General features: G+C 39.4%; 1 protein-coding gene across 1 annotated transcript in view; it reads right to left on the bottom strand.

Annotated features, from left to right (window-relative positions):
* The window catches only part of LOC308078100 (cornifelin homolog B-like), a 34440-nt gene extending 17738 nt beyond the window's left edge, over nucleotides 1–16702 (bottom strand). The window contains exon 1 of the mRNA XM_080419176.1: nucleotides 16613–16702. The gene's annotated coding sequence lies outside the window, so the exon portion shown is untranslated. The remainder of the gene's footprint in view (nucleotides 1–16612) is intronic.
* Between the last annotated feature and the right edge of the window lie 2035 nt (nucleotides 16703–18737).

The raw sequence follows: 18737 nt of genomic DNA, 5'->3' as shown, positions 1-18737 counted from the left end.
TGGAGTCATGTGATCAAGATGTATCAGTCAGATTTTTCATAGTCCATTCCGATTGGCTACGATTGACCTCCAAAGTTTGTGGGCCCTGGTTAGCCAACCCGTCCTGGCAGAGATCTGCGCTAGTCAAGTGTTTATTTCTGCATACTTTACATTGACTGCTGTATGTTATTCAGCCTACTTTACATTAGAGACTGTTGCTTAGAAAGATCATTGCCTTTCAGTTAATTTCATTACATGACTTTTTGTTGACACTCTGAAGCCTAATTTATACTTGGGTGAAAAGGTGTTGTGACAAAAATTATGTATTTCCAACAGAAGAAGAAAAAGCCTTGTTCAGTTGAAAACATGTCTTTATGTCACCTGGCCCTTTTTCAACAAAAGTATAGCCTTCACACAGACCAAGTTGCAGCAACTGAAACTGTAGTAGACCATACTTCTTTTCAGACCACCAACATTACAAGCAACAAATACTAAGTAGTACAAAATCACATTATGTTCCATTAATCAGTAGATCAGATAATAATAAAGTAGCTACGGTTAAAGCAATTCATCTATACTTAAAGGACTGAGTGATCCAAATGCAAACTAAAGTCCCTTCTACCAAAAATACCAAAAATAAAAGACTTTATTTTCTATAGGTGACTAACTCACCTCTTGATAGAAGAATGCCTACAATAGACAATTCTAGTTTAATAATGTTTGCATAATGTTTATAAACGATCTATAGTTGGATTGATTTACTACAAATAATATATTTCCCATCTACAAATCAAACTATTCATATTAATATAGTATGTGAATATAATATATGCAATATGTAAACAAAAAAACAAAAACAATCCTGGATTAAATCAGAAAGGTTATCTGTTATGAACAAATTCTACAAAAAAAAAGTGCTTACCTTTTGATTGCATGATGCTGTTTTAGGTCCAATGCACTTTAAGATTCAGCAAATTGTTATATTTCTTTCAGAACATCTTTGCAGCTCTACTTCCCAAAGGTCTGGTCTCTACGTCTCACAGAGATGCTGTGGGGTGTGGGGTGTGGGTGTGTGTGTGCGCGCGCGCGCGTGTGTGTGTGTGTGTGTGTGTGTGTGTGTGTGTGTGTGTGTGTGTGTGTGTGTGTGTGTGTGTGTGTGTGTGTGTGTGTGTGTGTGTGTGTGTGTGTGTGTGTGTGTGTGTGTGTGTGTGTGTGAGAGAGTGAAGCCTTACATTAGTGCATCGGCACCAGTCTTTCCACTGAAAGCTCATTGTGGTTGTGGGAAGCATCACCCATCTTAACATAAAGTTTGATCCATTATAAGCTAATGGAAAATTACTGCAGGCTAATAGTCAGGGAAATATGTATCACAAATAGGCTCAGTTGTTCACTTCCGGCAGAAAGTATGACAATTTGCACATGGAATCTTTGAAGTATGCTGATTTCAAATTTTGCCGGATCCAAGCACTTTTCCCATGGGATCTGGTCGTAAAATGAGAATTAAAGATGGCCGCCAACGTTTTTGGTTCAATTAGGTTTTGTATTCCAATCTTTGACACCTCATCACTTTTGAATGTGAAACAAGTTTGTTTTGATTAAATCCAAATTGTAAAGCAGCAATACTTGTTTCTGTTGGTTTCTGTAGATTAATTTAGCAGATTAGGGTCTCTTTTTATAGTAAATTTGATTGAAACCAGTGTTTCTCCAAAGTGCTTCATCTGAGCCTCATGATGTTGGTGTCTCTACCTATGTTTTCAGGGGTATTCTTTCACATGAGATCATATTACAATGGGTTCACATTTATTTAATATTTTTGTAGCAACAGTGAAAACTCAGTCTTCAAAAACATCCAGTAGTATCCAGAAAGCCTTTGCGTCAGATCTCAATAATGCAATCAGTACGTTCGAAAAGCTGGGGAATCTATTCTCAGAAGACAGATAGTAACGACTTGTATGTGCTTGACACCAAAGTCATCATGCCTGATGAAGTGGTAGCCACAGTGCGATCTGTGGAGGACATTGGCAAAACACAATTTGATGGCTTTGTGGAGAAGCGAATCAAGGATCCTTCTATCAATCTTTATGATAACATTGCAAAGAACAATCTTCCTCTGTTCAAATCAGCTGAGGAAAAAATCATTAAAGTCTCAGGTGAAGATAACAATGAAAAGTTTTCACTAATGTACATGCTTGCCAAGTTAGAGATGGTGATCTTGACACATTCTTTGAACACGAGTGCCATGCGTGGCCACCGGTATTGGCTGAAGGTATCAATACAATACCACCAATCAGTAAAGCTGATTTCTTGCCCTGTTTGGAAACTTTAACACCACGTCCTGGTGATACCCCCAAAAGAGTAGTTTGTATTTTTGATGGCGCTGCCTTAGTCCATCAGCTAGAGCCTAAGAAGTGTAAGTACATACAAGTGGTCAGTACATTCGGTGACTATGTACAGAAACAGTTCCTTTCGTACATTGCACGAAAGTTGAACGAGGAGACTGTGATGCGTGTTGATGTGGTGTGGGACACGTAAAGAACGGACAGTCTCAAGGAAGGAACCAGGCTTGGTTGTGGCACTGGCACCGGCATACCACTCCATGTGACTGAACAGACATCCGTGCCACGAAACTGGAATAGCTTCCTTTGTGTAGATTCCAACAAAAAGATATTATTCGGCTTCCTCGCAGCTGCTCTGGAAACAATGGTTGTACTTGTTCCAGATGGGAAAACACTTCTCACAACCTATGAAGAAGATGTTTTTCAACTTCAACCATGTACACATGAAGAGGCTGATTCACAAATACATGCCTGGCATGCATACCAGCGGGGGTACAGAAGTGTTGACATTCATGCAACGGACACAGCTGTGGTTGTGTTGGCTATCGCAATGGCAAGTGTCATGAATGGTTGTGAACTGTGGTTGGCATTTGGACATGGGGAAAAGTTTGGGGAAAGTCTTCTATCATCTCTCACACGCAGCGGCAGAAGTAACAAATTATATGGATGAAATAGAGAGGTTCTTTGTTGGCCTGTACAAAATAACTTTTTTTTTTTTTTTTTTTATAACTTTTTTTATTTCATTTTTAAAGACAATACAGTGTTAGACAAAACAAAAAACACCACGAAAAATAAAATAAAATAAAATATTACAATAACCAAAAAAAAAGAAACAAAAACACATTGCTAGGTTTGCTGATGCAGCTGTCTTTCCAAACACCCTCCAGGGTCTAGTTCTTACATCAGCCCATCTGAAAATATGAATGGAGTCCATATTTTATCATAGATGTCCAACTTTCCTTTAATTTTGTAGTGTAAGTAATCTAGAGGTATATAACTTGATATTTCTGTCTTCCATTGGGCTAGTGTTGGGGGGGAAGGGGCTTTCCAATTTACAGCAATACATTTTTTGGCAGCGATGAATGCCAGGTTACTCAATTTTCTTTGGTAACTGTCACCATGTTTGAAGTTACCTATCAAGCAGAGGCGAGGAGAGGGCATCAGCCTAAGGTCAAGACAAGAGGACATAAAGGAACATATATCTTCCCAAAACGGGACAAGTTTATGGCAGGACCATAACATATGTAGAAAAGAACCTTTTTTTTTCTTACATCTCCAGCATAGAAAAGACATTTCTGGATGCATAGCGTTCAATTTCACTGGAGTATAATATGTTCTATGTGCGATCTTAAATTGTAAAAGTTTATGTCTCCAATTATATGATTCGGAATGTATGCTTGACCATATCTGTACCCACTCTTCTTCACTGATGCTCTCTCTCACATCCGTCTCCCATTTTGTTTTTGTAGCCAAAGTATTAGCTGGAAAAGCCTCTATCAACCCATGGTATAATTTAGACAATAATTTTACTGGTTTTTCTGTTTGTCTCAGGATCCTCTCCATTGTAGAGGGTTCTGGTTCGTCAAGTGTATGTTGTGTGGACTGAATAAAACTTCTTATTTGTAAAAAACAAAAAAAATGTGAATTAGGTATACCAAATTTTTCTTGGATTTCTCTAAAAGAAAGCAAAATTCCGTTTTTGTATAAATTTATAAAAGTTGAAATACCTTTGTCCACCAGTTGCTTAAATATACTACCATTGAAGATAAAAGGTAATGTGGGGTTTTTCCAAATGGGAGCATAGGGTGATAGAGGTCTTCTCCAATTCAAAAACTTATGGACAGAATCCCATATATTCACAGAGTGGAGTATACACGGGTTATTTGTTATTTTCTTTAGATTTTTCATTCCACAATACAAAGCATGATTTAAATCCAGCGGTAACATATCATGATTTTCTATTCTGACCCATGCACATGGTTCACTAAACCATTGTTTTAATGGCTTTAGTTGTGCTGCCCAATAATACAATTTCATATTTGGAACCCCGAGCCCCCCCAACTCCAAAGGGAGGTACAATACATTTAAACGAACTCTAGAAACTTTACCACTCCAAATAAAAGACGAAAATAAAGATTGGATTTTCTTAAACACATATTCTGGGACCATTATAGGAAGCATTTGAAATAAGTACAATAGTCTAGGTAAGACGTTCATTTTTAGAACATTTACACGGCCTAAAATAGATATTGGAAGCGTCTGCCATCGTTTCAGGTCTTCCTCTATGGATTCAAGTATTGGGACATAATTTATTTTGAACAATTCTTCCAAGTTATCTATAATCTTTACCCCCAAATACTTTATATGGTTCTGAGTCCATTTCCACTGAAACCGGTTCTGTAAGGAACTACTGTCAAAATTGGAAATGGGCATTATTTCCGTCTTTTCCCAGTTGACTTTGAAGCCAGATACTATTCCATAATTTTCCAACAATTCTAATAAAGCTGGTAATGATTGTTCTGGTTTCGATATATATAATAGGATATCATCTGCGTATGAAGACATGACGTGGTATTCTGCTCCAATACCTATTCCTACTATCCTGTTGTGAGACCTGATCTTAATTGCTAATGGTTCGACAGCGAGCGCATATAGGTAGCCCGAAATCGGACACCCTTGTCTTGTTCCTCTTCCTAGATAGAATGGTTCAGAAATCTGACTGTTGGTCTTTACAGATGCCTTCGGTGACTGATAAAGTAATTTAATCCAAGATATAAAAACTGGGCCAAAATTAAAATATTTTAATACCTCCACTAAGTACCTCCACTCTACTCTATCGTACGCTTTTTCTGCGTCTATCGATACTACCACCATGGGGGATTTATCCTTACGAGTATGAGATATCACGTTACAAAATCTTCGAATATTATCTGATGAAAATCTACCTCTCATAAAACCTGTCTGATCCGGATGGATAAGACTTTGTATGACTGCCTCCAGACGTATAGCCAACATCATAGTGATTATCTTATAGTCAACATTTAGTAATGACACAGGTCTCATAGATGAACAAAGGAGTGGATCTTTATCCTTTTTTTTAAAAAGAGTAATAATAGCTAGCTTCAGAGACTCAGGTAATTCATTTTTTTTTAACGCTGTTTCTATCATATTCAAGAGTGGATTCAAGATCTTTGTCTGAAAGCATCTGTAAAACTCAACAGGCAAACCGTCACTTCCGGGAGATTTTCCATTTTTCATTTTATCAATTGCTTTTGTAATCTCAGCCTGAGAAATATTTTTATCTAATTCTGTCTTTTCTATGGTGGATATAGTAGGGGAAACCATTCCATCCAGGAAGCACTGTATGTCGTCCACAGAACCATTATTTTCAGACCTATAGAGTTCTTGATAGAAAGATCTAAATGTTCCATTTATAATCAAAGGATCTCTTGTAATGCTTCCATCGGGGCAGGTTATACTATAAATAGCTCTTTCCTCCTCTGCTTTTTTAATTTGCCATGCAAGTAATTTGCCTGCGCTTTCCCCATGTTCAACATGGTTCTGTTTGGCTTTTAAAATAGATATTTCAGCTGCTGTAGTGTCTAAAGTACAAAATTTTAATTTTGCTTGATTTAATTGTTGTAAGGTGGCTTCATTTTTATCATTACTATGTTTTATTTCCAATTCTTTAATTTCTTTTTCTAAGACAAGCGTCTCTTTTTTAATTTTCTTTTTTAAGGAGGAGGAGTAAGAAATAGTACAGCCCCGACAAAAAGCCTTAAAAGTTTCCCAGATTAATATGGGACAAGTGTCCTGTATCTGGTTAGCTTCCATAAAAATATCTATTTGATTATTCATGAATTCTATAAAATTTGTATCTGTTAGTAATGTAATATTGAAACGCCATGTTCTAGTTGGTTTTATTGCAGTATTGAGTTGGATATCAATCAGCAAGGGAGAATGGTCAGATATAATTCTAGGTAGATACTGACATTCTGAAGTGCAATTTATAAGAGTGTTACTTATCATAAAAAAATCGATTCTTGAGTATGAATCATGTACTTGGGAGTAATACGAATATTCTTTCTTGGTAGGGTATAATGTTCTCCATATTTCGCATAAACCTATATCTTTTAAATTCTCACTTAGCACTTTGGACACGTTGGAGACAGGATGTCTCCGACAAGATGTTGTATCAAACTGATGAAAAATACAGTTAAAGTCCCCACCCCAAATAATAGGTTCTCGATAAGAAGACAATTTCAAGGTCAAATCATTTATAAATTTGGGGTCGTCATAATTAGGACAGTAACAATTTAGGAGAACAATTTCTACATAATCGAGAAAGCCTTTAACCAAGACATAACGACCACATGGGTCAATCACACTTTCTACTAATTGAAAGTTTACCCCTTTTTTCATTAAGATTGCTACCCCTCTGGATCTAGAATTGAAACTAGAGGAAAAAAACATCCCTTCCCATTTGCGCTTGAATTTGTTGCTCTCGGTTATTGAAAGATGTGTCTCCTGCAAAAACAAAATATCTATTTTATGTTCTTTTGCATGTGATAAAACACGATTTCTTTTTACTTGCTGATTAATCCCCCGAACATTCCATGTTGCAAATTTAATATTCGCCATTAAATCGTTTTAATCTTGCCAGGATCGAATGGTGAACATGATGGCGCTTTACAAGGAATGGCCGAAAAAAAAGGGGAATTCTTAAATGTAACAAAATCTCTCCTAGAAGCTACGTATTTTAAGAGAGACAGGACTCTGGATGTGGTTAGTTTTAACAAACTGCAGTTGGGCCTAGCAAAACACATAACACTTAACACATAACATGTACCCACCCACCCCCATCCCTTTAACCCTTTTAATATTTCCCGCATGAAAAAGAAAACACCTGTACCTCTGTACAGGTGGGAGCTATCTACTGTGCCCGTGGCCTTTCATAATTAAGTCATTTTTTTTACTTTTACCTTAAACTTGTAATCCTCAGGTAATAATAAGAATGATAATACAGATTCAATAATGGCTAACATAATAATGGCAACAACAAAAAATAAAGAAAAATAAAATAAAATAATTATATATAAATGAACATAATGATAATAATAAAAAAACTAAATCATACATACATATGCATATCTTCCGATTTTATCCATTTACATTTAAATCAGTTTATGTTAGGCTTCTGTGAAAAACGAAACGAAAAGTCATGTCTTCTTACTGTGCAAAATAAATTACAGAGTGGTTGAGGGAGGGAGAGAGGGAGATCTATAGGGTCGAGGGAGGGAGGGGGGGGGGGGAAATACAACAAACAGAATGCTTTTCTTTTCCATGAGTATAGACCTATGTGTAAATATTCTCAATTTAAATCAGTTTGTTAGGTTTCTGTAAAATACGAAACGAAAAAAGGAAGAGAAAACAGTAGAATATAAAATAGGGGAAACACTCCTATCAAAGTTCTAAAGCCCAGTATATCTAAATTAATTGTAATAAAAAGAAAACTCTTCACAATGAATAATTACAAATACAAAAGAAAAAATATTTTACACTAGGCCTGTAATATTTTAAGTTCACAGGTCTCTTAGTAAAATCCTCCGCTAAAAGTCTTTCCCATCAAAGGGGGTTGCAAAAAAATAATAATAATAATAATGTTTACCATCAAAGTCGTTATTGATCAAAAAGGGTCATTCCCTTTCTTTCTTTTTCTCTCCCCTTCCCACCCACCCCACCAACCTCCGTTCCCCTCCTCCCTTTCTTAAATCGAACAGTAGAAAAAATAGTGTCTGATTTAATCACCAGGTCTACTTGAATACATTATTAGTAGGCTATGATGTAAATAGAAACGAAAATGCCCAAGACTAAATATGCCTATAATGCCTTACATCATGCCCTCTTACTACGCAAAATAAATTACAGAGTGAGGGAGGGAGAGAGGGAGATCCATAGGGTGGAGGGAGGGGAGAGGAGGGGAGGGGGAAGAAACACAAAAAACAGAACATTTTTCTTTTCAATGAGTACCTCTTACAGACCTATGTGTAAATATTCTCAATTTAAATCAGTTTGTTAGACTCCTGTAAAAAACGGGGAAAAAAAGAAGTAGAATATGAAATAGGAAAAACTCTCCTGTCAAAGTTCTAAAGTCCAGTATATCTAAATTAATTATAAAAAGGTTTGAAAAATAAAACAAAAAAAACTCTTTATAATGACTAATTATAGATAATTAAAAAAGTAATAATAATACACTAGGCCTATGTAGTATTTTCAGTTCACAGATCCCATAACAAAATCCTCCGCTAAAAGTCAATCAAGGGGAGTTGCAACCAGGTGTTTACCATCAAAGTCATTATTAATCAAAAAGATTTGTCCTCTTGATACAGGGTCAGGTTAACTGGTCGCAATAATACTCACAGTCTGATGCGCTGATTTGCAACGGCCTGGTGTTAGTGATAAAACAAATTCCAAACATTGTTCTTATTCTGGTCTCTCTTTTTTTTTCTCCCTTTCCCACCCACCCACCCCACTGCCCTCCGCTCTTCTCCTCCCTCCCTCTATTCTAACTAAGTAGAAAAGATAATGTCCAGATAGTTTAATGAGTTGATTTGCAGCGGCCTGGTGTTGGCGGTGAAAAGAGTTCCAAACATTGCGTTCTTTTCTTGTCCTTTTTTTTTCCTCTCCCTTCTCCACCCACCCCACCGTCCTCTGCTTTCTCCTCCCTCCCTAAAATAAAACTAAATCAATAAAATAATGTCCAACTCTGAGCAAATAAGGAGGGGGAAAAATAAAAAATAACTATCTAAATCTGTCCGGTTATAAAAATAAACTTAATGTCTCTTTCCACTTTAGGTCCCAATCTTCTTGTTAAAAACAAATTTAACGAAAAATTGTGAAAGGTTTAAAAAAGAAAGAAAGAAATATATCTGTATTAAAATGGAAACAAATAGAAAAAACCTGGATTAATGCTTTTGGCTCTTCTCAGGGTCCATTGGGGATGCGGTAGAATCCATGGTTATTCAAGTGTCTTCATAAATGTTGTTGCTTCTTCTGGAGAGACAAAAGTGATGTCCTTTCCTTCCCATGTCACACATAATACAGCTGGTGAACGAAAAGTAAATGGAATACGTTTTTCCCAGAGCTGTTTTTTTATTGAGACAAACTTCTTGCGCTTCTGGTAGGTTTCTGTAGGCCAATCCGCTGAGATAAAGATTTTATCCTCTTTGTAGAATAAGGAGCTGGATTTGCTCGCTTGAATGGCCAAACGCAGGGTTGTCTCCTTCTCTCTGAGGTAGAGAAATCTGGCAATCATGCTTCTTGGTCTTTCATCCCCATCTCGTTTTGCTCCAAGTCGATGTGCATATTGTATTGTCAGCTTAGGGAGTTTGTCTTTACCCAAAATCTCTGGCAAAGTTTTTTCCAAGAAGCCCTCCAGCTCTCTAGTTCCACAGCTTTCAGGAAAGCCGTGAAATCTGAGGTTATATCTGCGATTTCTGTCCTCCATATCGATCATTTTTAATTCCAGCTTTTTAATGATTTCACCTTGGATTTTCACCGTGTCCCTCGTCGTCACGTTGGCGTCCTCTTCATTACTCACTCTTTGTTCCATCTCGGTCATTCTCTTTCCAAGTGCAGTAATTTCGTTCTGAACTTTTTTGACCTCTGTGATTACATCTTTTATTTCTGCAGAAATGTTTTTATTTCCTTGGCGCATTTCAGCCAACAGCAATGGCAAATCGATATTTGCAGTATCCATGCTGTCGTTGATTGTTTGTTTCTTCAATCTGGTGCTAAATGCCATTCAACTTCGACATACTTTGGAGTAAAGTTGAATTAGTTGATAATGCGCCCATACAAACTTTCAAAAAGATGAAAAGGCGAGGATTACAAGGTTATTTTTCAATAATCATGCCAAACGGGCTCTGCTCCACCTGCCTGTGACTACCTGGCAGCCATACTGGAAAATCTGTACAAAATAACTTAAAATAGAACAGTGCACTATAAAATGAGGGGGGAAATGGAGATAAATAGTAGCCTATAGTTAAAAAACAGAGGGGAGAAAAAAATCCCATAGCTAAACAGTACACAATTGGGGAGAAAAAGGGGTCAAATGCAGAAAATATTAATAATAAAAACAAATACAAATAAATGTTGGAAGGAGTGATGGCAAACCCTGAATATAATATGACATTACCAAAAAATATTTGTTTCTATGGGATTCAGAACTAACAAACATCTATAAGTTTTGACATAGCGGCCATGTTGGAATTCAAGATGGTGGCAAAGTCCGAACTCTTGGATCCGGCAATTTTTTAATTCAGCGCACAAAAATACCTCAAGATGCAAAATTTCACACTTTCTGCCAGAAGTGAACAACTTTTTCACATATTTCCCTGACTATAATGCAGTTATTGGAACTTAAAGGGTGTGCAAGTGATTTGTTGTTGTTAAAATGAGTGTTGATGTTATGGAGCAGTGGTTCTCAACATTTTTAGGCAGCGACACCCCAGAATAATCATATTTGAACTGGGGAACCCGCCCACCCTGATAAGCACTTGGAATTGTAGGAATTGAGGCATTACATTTTGTTTGACTCGGTTCCACAGATACAAATTGTGAAAATAGCCGATCTACAAGCTCGCAATGCGGCATCGTGAGCTTGTAGATCGGCTATTTTCAAAATGTTTACCTATTTCTTAGGTAATATTTGTCAATTTGGCATTAAAAAAAAAGTATCTTTAGAAATGTGCAGATACCCTATACACTTATACTGTATGTTGGATTTTGGGGGGTCCAGGTTGAGAACCACTGCTAAGGAGTGTCAGTAACAGGGATCTCCCAGTCTCTCCAGCTCTTTAGTAAAAACGAAATAAATTTTCAGGTCGGGATACCAATTTCAAACAATCAGGAGAGAGAACAACTCATACAAGATAATGGATAAACAAGTGAAATTGGAAGTGATTAAACAAAACAAAAAATGAACATACCAAATTGGAATTGCAACACTGTACAATTGAATCCGATAAATGGGTTCTTCTCTCTTCTGGTTGGATGAACTTGGTGACTCAAAATGTGCTTTCTGTTTATTAACTCTATAACTGCCAAAGACGTTTATAAACGTCTTTGAGAAATTAGCTGTTGCCTGCCAAAGACGTTTAAAAACGTCCTGGAAAAAAAAACGTTTAAAAAAAAAAAAAATCTAAAAAGATTCTCTAATTATTTAGTATTGACACCTTTTCGATATTCCAAACGAATAAGGAGATAACAATTTCCAAAGATTTGCTGCTCCATCCACTTCAATGTTAAAATTGAAACGGACAAACAATTCACAATGTTTTTTGGTTTGAAACCACTGGTTTTGAGCTATTTTCAAACATCAAACAACACATGACAACAAGGTCAAATTGACCTCGTTGACATTTGTGAAACCACACCTGAATCTCATCTGTGATTAGAAATTTTATGGGGATCAATCAATCATACTTGAGAAAAATATTTTGTGGCTATGCGAAAAGGTACCAAAATCGGTCAAAACCCTGGCAGAGGCTACAGACTGTTCTGAAAAAACTCTGGCAGGGTTTAAGAGTTGGAGAGACGGGAAAGAGTTGGAGGGACGGGAAAGAGTTGGAGGGACGGGTAGACCGTGTTACCGAACAGATACTACAGCTGTAATTGATTATCAGAACATAGAACCTTTAAGGTAAAAACTGTGAAGTTGCTGTAATGCAAATGTCATTCAGTTTATGTAGATGCAATTCTGATAAATTAGAATAATACTGCTAGCCTGGTAAACCCTCCCTCCGGAAATCTCAATTCCATTTCATTTCAGGAGTGAGTCTGGCCTGATCCGCCTGTCTGCAATATTGGCTGTGCTGGAGTTGGGCGGGAGTAATACCGTTGACTGACAACCCCTTCAGCCAATGATAATTTTTCCCCTTCAGCCAATCAGCAGTTCACCAGTCTTAATGTGACGCGACGGGACTTTTGAGACAGCCATACCCAAAATGGGTTGCCTTTTTCGGGTACAATGGTGTCACTGCCCGCCCCTACCGGTTCTCTAATTATTATTTTTTAAATAGGCTTTGTCATGATTAATTGACCACATATATGAAGTTAAACAACTAAATTCTATCCAAACGATATCTTATAAGTAAATTCCGTGCCTCAAAATAGAAGTTAGAGAGCTTTTTGAAGTAAAAAAATAGCGGAGAATTGGCCGCACAAGAAAAAGATGGCTGCCGTTCGTGTTTTGGGCTCACTCGAACTCGCCACCTGATTGGCCAACGTAAGCTGTCAATCACAGAACAATGAGCGACGACGCTGATAGGCGCGGCCGTTTGGCATACACAGCCAATATTGCAGAGAGGCGGATCAGGCCAGACTCACTCCAGGAATCAAATAGAATTGAGATTTCCGGAGGGAGGGTTTACCAGGCTATAATACTGCGGCCACATCTGAGAATAGTGTCCCACTTCCTTTTGCTTCGTGCCTCTTGTGCTGGAGATGATGTGGACACTGCTATGGCGGTGGTTTATCTCATACTAAAAATAAATCCAGAATCAAGATCATTTGTTATTGCCAGGTACAGTTTTCACACACAGAACAAAGAATGTGTCTGGATCAGGTCATTGCATTACACTGAAGCAATGGTAGAGACATATTTCAATTATTTACGCATATGTGTGCATATGTGCTGTGTTGTCTTACATAAGTGCATCAGCTTCAGTCTTTCCACTTAAAGCTAATTGTGGTTGTGGGAAGTGCATCTTAGCGTCACACATCTTAAGCTAATGGACAATTACTGTAGGCTAATGCAGTCATCGGGAACTAAAGGAGGTGGAAGTGATCTTTTTTTTCTTTTTTGTTCAGCAACTGGGCTCTCTCGGTCTCTCCAGCTCTTTAGTAAACAGAAACAGAAAATTCATCTTCAATTTCATCTCATACAGGATACATGATGAACAAGTGGAATTGGAAGTGATGAAACAAAAAATAAATGAACATGTGGAAATGTCTCATACATGATACTGTATATTCTAAAATATAGGGAATAAAACATTTAATGAGAACGGCCACGCAACTGTATAAATGGACCCTAGGTTCCAGTGGTGTACCCACCATAGAGGCAAGGCAGGCGGCCGCCTGCCCAACTAAAATCTCGCATCCCCTAGAAAATAAAGTAAAAGACTGACTGAGAAACAGGCAGTGAAAAAAAATCCAAACAGAAAACTGGCCGTCGGGCCGTTAGCCCGCCAGACAGCCAATACACTATCCATTCATTAGAGCGACCCTCGCCTATAGTGATGCAAATGTCTTCATGGGGTGCGAGGGGTGGGGGTCTGGGCCAACACCTGTACTCACCTGGCATAAAAGGGGCTCTGAGAGCAGCTTGAGCCATTCATTACTAAACTACAACATGAAGAGACCACCGCTGAAGAAGAGATTCATCCAGAGGACACTACCTTTCACCACCACTGTCAAGACCAGGAGTCCTGGACCTGTCCAGGCGGCGCCAGGACCAGCGCAATACATACATTGATTATACTTGCATATTGTTTTTATTAGCGTTTTTCAGTTTTGTAGTCAGTGTAGTGTTGTTGTTAACTTGGTTCCCCCGCGATTTTTCCCCGAGCCCCCCCCCCCTTCTGAGGGGGGGGGGGGGGGGGCGAATCTCGCCTGCCCTAAACGTAATTCCTGGGAACGCCACTGCTAGGTTCTATGCACAGCCGCCATATTGGAAAGAAATTGGGCCTCTCCCTTACTTCCTTCACATGTGTTACCAATGATGCTAATTAAGGCTCTGTTCCATTCTGGTCAAACAGAGTCAGGGTGCTGATAGTGTGCATGTTGGCTCACTGGAAACACCAGTGGGTCTCAAAGTGTGGTACAGGGACCCTTATGGTTCCTCTGTAACTCTGTGTACAAATGGTACAAATGGAAACAAATGTACACTCTCAGTTATGGGGGTCCTTGAAATTAAAGTTTGAGAACCATTGTGCTACACTATATATGTAACAAAGCCTTCATTAGAATCATTGGCAATTGTCTTTCGGCCTGGCGAGAGAGTATGTTTTGCGCCCTGTTGCACCGTGTGTCCTTCTGTCTGTGGACAGCTAGGCTGCACTAGCGCTCCTGCTTTCGTGTATAGAGGGGCGGAGAGATTGCGCCTGATCCCATTGGTTCACCGATCTGTCCGTCAGCCCCCGCCCCGTCAACACAACATTACGAGCGACGCCCACTGCACTCTGGTTGGTTGGGGAAATGAAACACTTCCTATACCGGGTACACCGATGCGCTGGTCCAGGATTTTATTTTTTAGCAAAACGAAACAATAAAAGCCTAGAGATCGAGGCTAGTGGACAGCTAATCTTAGCTCCGTTCCCTTGATCACAGCGAAACTGTACACACAAACTCCCTGGATGCCAATTCAGAATGTCAAAACACACAAATTCACATGGGCCTGTTATAGCACCACCAGGAGGCTGCTTTTTGCTAAACACATTTTTTGACAGTACTCCTACAGATATTATCCAAACATCACGCAAATCGCCTTCCAAAGTTTGCAGGAGTGCTCCGTTTTGAACAAATGCCTCAAATCACACAGCATGCAATTTCCGTGTAATTTTGCACGCACATTCTCACTAGGCTGAGGAAGAAATGCCATTCAAATCAGCCTCACGGTGGCGTTATAACAGGTCGAGTTGTGTTTTTACCTATAACTGCACCGATCTGAGTAAAACTTTGTATGTGCACTCCCTAGAGGCCAAGAAAAAACCTTTGCCCTGCATTTTTCAGATCTGCCTTTTAAAGCGCCACCAGGAGGCCGACTTATGTAAAACACATTTTTGGATATTACTCCTTCAGATTGTATCCAAATTTCACACAAATCGGTACACATGATCTCTATAGTCATGTGATCAAGACGGATCTGTTAGATTTTTCCTAATCCATCCTGATTGCCTAAGATTGACATCTAAAGCTTGCAGGAGTGGCCCGTTTTGAACAAAATGCAGCAAATCATGAACGCAGCGTCCGATTGCGGTGAAACTTTGCACGCACATTCGCACTACATTGAGGAAGAAATGCCACCCTTTTCACATTGCCCTATTATAGCGCCACCAGCAGGTCTAATTAAGCAAAACACATTTTTGGAACAGAATACCTCAAATCATCAATGCAGTGTCCGATTGCCATCAAAGGCCTAAGAAGAAATGGCACCCTTTTCACATTGGCCTATTATAACGCCACCAGGAGGCCACGATGACGTACCTGGCGGAGACAGACAGACAGAGGAGCACTTTTTCTGCCATTGAGAGGAGGTCAATGGCAGTGTGTGTGTGTGTGTTACGGCCGCGGACTTGAGACAGACAGACAGACAGACAGACAGACAGACCCAGGCCGTCGGAGTACACTCACTCACACCAAAAATAGCCGATCTACAAGCTCAAAACGCCTCGTGCTGCGCTGCGAGGCGTTGTGAGCTTGTAGATCGGCTATTTTTGGCAAAGAGTGTGAGCTTGTAGATCGGCTATTTATGGCTATTTTTGGCAAAGAGAGAGATATCGGTCAGTGGCTGTCAGTGGCGGTCAGTGGCTGTCAGTGGCGGTCCGTGGCTGGTCAGTGGCGGTCAGTGGCTGTCAGTGGCTGTCAGTGGCTGTCAGTGGCGGAGGCGCTGCGGCCGTGGCGAAGGCACGGCGGGTGTGGCGGTCAGTGGATGTCAGTGGCGGTCAGTGGCGGAGGTGCGGCGGCCGTGGCGGAGGCGCGGCGGGTGTGGCGGCAGGCGCGTCTCCGCCGCAGCGGGTTTGGCGGAGGCGCGGCGGGTGTGGCTGTCAGTGGCGGTCAGTGGCAGAGACGCGGCGGAGACGCGGCGGGCGCCAACTGCTAAAATGTGCGTAAGAGTGCCATTGTGCATAGATTCTGTTCTTACTTAAGAATAAATCCCAAACAAGAAAACACAGGTGAATGTGAGAATCTTTGTGAAAACTGCAATGAAGCCCAATACCTTTAGTTGGTCTAAATACACAAACACAATACTGTACTTTTGACAATGTGCTATCAATCGTGTCATGGCCTTTTTGTGGATTGGTTGGTTTTCTCATTGAATGTAGAGCTATATGTATAGATTGTAACTGCTAAAGTAATTCAATATAGTGTTAAATCATATCAAATTATATGAATTATATTAATATATTATTATAATTATAATTACGGTATATATAAATAAATAAATAACATTTGAACTAACTATTGAGCAGCAATAGGCCTGCTATAAATGAGAAAATGTGTGAGTCACATACCTGTTTGCTTCAATAGGTTTTCGTCTGTTTGTCTTTATGCTCAGAGGAAAGATGTGAAGGACAGCATGCAGCAAATTAAATGAATATGAATAAACTGTCCTCTAGGTAGTGGTATGTTAACAACAGGTGTGCACTGGATTACCTGTGGATTCTAGGAAGGGGCGGAGCTAGAAAACAATGCATTGCTCCTACTCATTAGTGGAAGAAGTACTCAGATCAGGGATCATCACCATGCCAGCTTGTGATGGACATTTTTCATCAAACATTATTTTTGCCAAGGACATACAGTACACAAAATGAGCGGTCAACAATATATTACCAGAATAGACCTATATGCCAATGTGCTACACATTTTAAAAGTATATTAATTCTGCATTAATTAAATCAGTGTCCTACATCAGTGGTTCCCAAACTTTTTAGCTCAAGACCCAATAGAGAAAATAAACGTTTGCCCGGGACCCAAACTAGTGAAAATAGCAGATTTCCAGATTTCCAGATCTACAACGTGTCGCTTCGCGCCGCACTGTGAGCCGCGCTGTGAGCTTGTACATTTGTTTTTTAATTTATGGAATTTATTTTTAATTTTTTATAATTGAATTTATTACATACTTTTGAAAATCTGTTTTTAATTGATGTAGGAAACAAAAAAAAGGATATTTACTCCCGACCCATAAAAGTTGGTCCCTGACCCAAACATGGGTCCCTCCCAACCCACTGTTTGGGAAAGAGTGTCCTACTGTACATGGTCCAAGTCTATTCGCTGCATACTGGCTGTATCAGCAACAGGGCACCACTTCTCCATTAAACTCAATGGACGTGGCCGTCATGTTCTATTCTGTTCTGAATGGTGTTCTTTGGGCTTGATACTGGCTGTATCAACATGGTCCAAGTCTATTCCGTGTTTGAGATTTCAATAATTGGGTCTTATCAGTACAGTCAGTTCTTTCATTGCACATTGACAAAATAATAATATTATAATGGAAGACAAATACGTACAGTATACAGTGTATATAGATTTATAATTGTATTATTACATGGACAAGTCTGACTGGTTGTGTTTCAGTTTGCATATAGGGCCAGGTGGGGCGAACAGGATGCTATACTGCCACCTTGCATTATCATCTATGCAAACACCTGGAGGTTAGTGAATATCGTGCCAAGCTGTTTGTGGATTTTTCATCAGCTTTCAACGGCATTCCACCACGTCTGTTTGTTTGTAGATAAACTGTTTGTCTAAACTCCTTTGGTGTTGACTGTAGTTTGGTTGGTTGGATGGATCCAAGACAGAATCCAGAGGGTGAAGGGTTAATGAGAGCATGTCAGGTGAGCTCTGCACCTCAGGGTGTGTCCTCTCACCACTTATTCGTATTCTGTACACAGATGACTGTCGGAGCCATTTTGCTCTTTACATTTTGCCATGGGGACTATAGCGTTATGTTCTGAGCATGATCATCCAATGCAAATAGTAGTGTGGTGGTATAGCCCATCCTGACAAGCACTTGGAATTGTAGGCATTACATTAAGTTCAATCTGCGAACCCATCGACCAAAACATAAGAGAAAAAACATTGCGTTGTGGGCTTGTAGATCGGCTATTTTCACAATGCTTGCCTCTTTCTTAGTATATTATAATATTTGACAATTTGGTATTAAAAGTCATTAAGATACCCTGTATACACTTATACTGTATGTTGGTTTGTTTACTGTTGAGTGAGAAAACAATGTTTCACATTGAGCTAATCATTTGGGGACCCCCAAAATAATTTTGGGACCCGACCCCCAGTTTGGGAACAACTGGTTTAAACCAGGGGCTAAACAACGCCTGATGACAGTGACGGTGAACACATCTAAGAGCCAACAACAGTCATGGTCAAGATACAATTTATCCCCTGAGCAAGCAGGCAGGCTTCATTAGCTCAATGGTAAAAATGGCAGCACTTGTGCAGGAAACCGGGTTCAAATCCGGGGTAGAAGAGGAAAGTTACATAGAGCAGCTTAAAGTGCCACCGTACTTAAGTGATTAACTCATAATGTATTTGTGTAAGGCCCCGTGATGAGACACCACATTTCTGTTTTGGGTCTCGAGTATTAAAAACGTTTGAAAACCCTAGTAAATTGGACCTGAG

Source organism: Gymnoscopelus braueri (genome assembly GCF_963280865.1).
Source record: "Gymnoscopelus braueri genome assembly, chromosome: 22".
In the NCBI taxonomy this organism is placed as follows: Eukaryota; Metazoa; Chordata; class Actinopteri; order Myctophiformes; family Myctophidae; genus Gymnoscopelus; species Gymnoscopelus braueri.
The sequence above is the reverse complement of the archived record's forward strand: the minus strand, read 5'-3'. Positions and strand labels throughout refer to the sequence as shown.